This window comes from Otolemur garnettii, unplaced genomic scaffold (assembly GCF_000181295.1).
Source record: "Otolemur garnettii isolate 467f Iridium unplaced genomic scaffold, OtoGar3 scaffold00016, whole genome shotgun sequence".
In the NCBI taxonomy this organism is placed as follows: domain Eukaryota; kingdom Metazoa; phylum Chordata; class Mammalia; order Primates; family Galagidae; genus Otolemur; species Otolemur garnettii.
The window spans coordinates 17,233,953-17,236,023 of record NW_003852411.1 but is presented as its reverse complement, the minus strand read 5'-3'; the positions used below and the strand labels follow the sequence as shown (position 1 = coordinate 17,236,023).

The 2,071-nt window shown below is 40.3% G+C and overlaps 1 pseudogene; it reads left to right on the top strand.

Annotated features, from left to right (window-relative positions):
- LOC100943738 overlaps nt 1-2,071 on the top strand; it is a 21,609-nt pseudogene continuing 19,538 nt past the window's right edge.

The window sequence follows — 2,071 nt, the reverse complement described above, 5'->3', positions numbered from 1 at the left end:
ATGGCCTCTAACCGAGATGATTTGCAGCGTTGGGGAGGCTCCTCCGGCAACTCGTGCGGAGGTGTTAGTCGCGGAGAGAAAGCCGGAGCTGTGGCAATCCCTAAGCACACGTCATCATCTAATACTCGCCTCACCGGTTTGTTGCAGTCTCAATAAATAGCTACTGTGGAGGTTGCTCGGGGCTACCCTGCACTCATGGTTAGCTCGCTTCTTGCAAGCTTGTACGTCTATCCTTGTCACACTTGTTTCCTTCAAGTGGCGACAGAGACAGGGCGTTAGGGGTCGAAACAGCTACTCCCAAAACTCCAGGAAGTGTAACATGACCCTGGCTTAAACTAATCAGTGAATCATATTCTTAATGCCTCCCCCAGAGATTGCAAATGATTTAGGAAAGAAGAACATTTGCTGGAGAATGTCCAGGAGGGAGAATTTGGTTCATTTCTTTGTTTTCATTGGATCTGAATCCTAAGAGATCTTCCCTTAGACAGGGACTGAGACTGTTAACCACCACCCTGGTACCAGCTTGCTACCATGTGGAATCCACGAATGAGACAAATTCCAAGGAAAACAGTTAAGAAATGGAGAGAAACGAAATTCTGACCACATCATTTCAGCCCTGAGTCCGGCCATGCTTGTTACAGCGCTATCACAAAATGTATAGTTACATAGGTAATAAATTCCTTAACTGCAGTCATTGCATTTACCATTGTGTTTCAACTAGACTAAGATTCTTGATTGCAATGACTGTGCCTTTTCTGGTCTATTCTCAGCATCTGGCAGAGTACTTGAAACATAAAGGGCAGGATTAATAATTTTTACTGAATGGATGTTGAATTAATATTCTTTTTTTTTTTGCAGTTTTTGCCACGGTAGGGTTTGAACTTGCCACCTCCAGTATATAGGGCCAGCGCCCTACTCCTTTGAGCTACAGGCACCACCCAATATTCTCATTTTTAAAATGACATAAAGAACAATTCAACTTCCTATGTAATTTTGACTTTTGTTTACAACATCATGAAGGTATTTTTTAGTTCAGGGTGAATCTATGACTCACAGAGAACAGGCTAGTATCCTCTTAATATCATGACTCCATATTTATGGTGGGTGACAACATTTGTTACATTTCCAAACACCCCCATAGCAACTGAAGTTTCAAAAATAAACCCAAAAGATATATTTTCATCTTTGTCAGTTCACAAACTATGTATCAGATCAGGAGCCTCAGTAACAGTCTGCTGTGCAAGTCCTTGTTTGCCTTTTCCTACTTGGGAGTCCTCAGTGAAATCTAAATTGATGTTATTCATTCGTTTGTTCATTCTTTCATTCATTCCTATGTTCGGTCAACGTATCCTTAACCTATTGTTGCATACCAAATATTTATAAATTCAGCAGCTTAAATAACATCCACTTATATAGTTAATGGCTCTATAGTTTGGCAATTTCTGTGGAGCTTGGCTGGAATTCTTCAGTCTCACTTGGATTCCCATATGTATCTGTAGTCTGCTATTGAATTGGTTGGAGGCTAAAAGGTCTACGATGACCTCAGCTGGACAGTAACAATCTGCCCTATGTGGTGTCTCGCTATGTTAACCTGAGTGTTAACTAAAATTGAAGTATAAAATATAAAACAATTAGGTTGAAGATGTCACAGGTAGGCAATAATATGAGAAATTAGTATTGAGGCTGTGGAATAAAAGTCAAATCTGGATTCAATAAGCAGAGATTTTATTCAAAAGAATTATTGCAATAGGGCAAAATGCTTTGACCACATGTCTACAAGTGACTTGAGAGTCAGGCAGAAAGAGTTCTTTTATAGAGAGAAGTAAACAAAGCTAGAAAGAACCAAGTGTTGGGGAAGGGGGGAGGGAATAGATGATGTGATCAAATAGTTGATCAGAGACAATTTTACCCTGAGTTCAGTTTATTCTTAGGAGAGGCTCTGCCCTGGCCCAGGATGATGGTGGGGCAAAAGTTGGGGGCCTAGAGGAAGGAGAGGGCTTAACCAAAATTTTGCTAAAGAGCATTTTGTTCCAATTAAGCAATTTTTTTCTTTTATTAAATGATAGCTGTA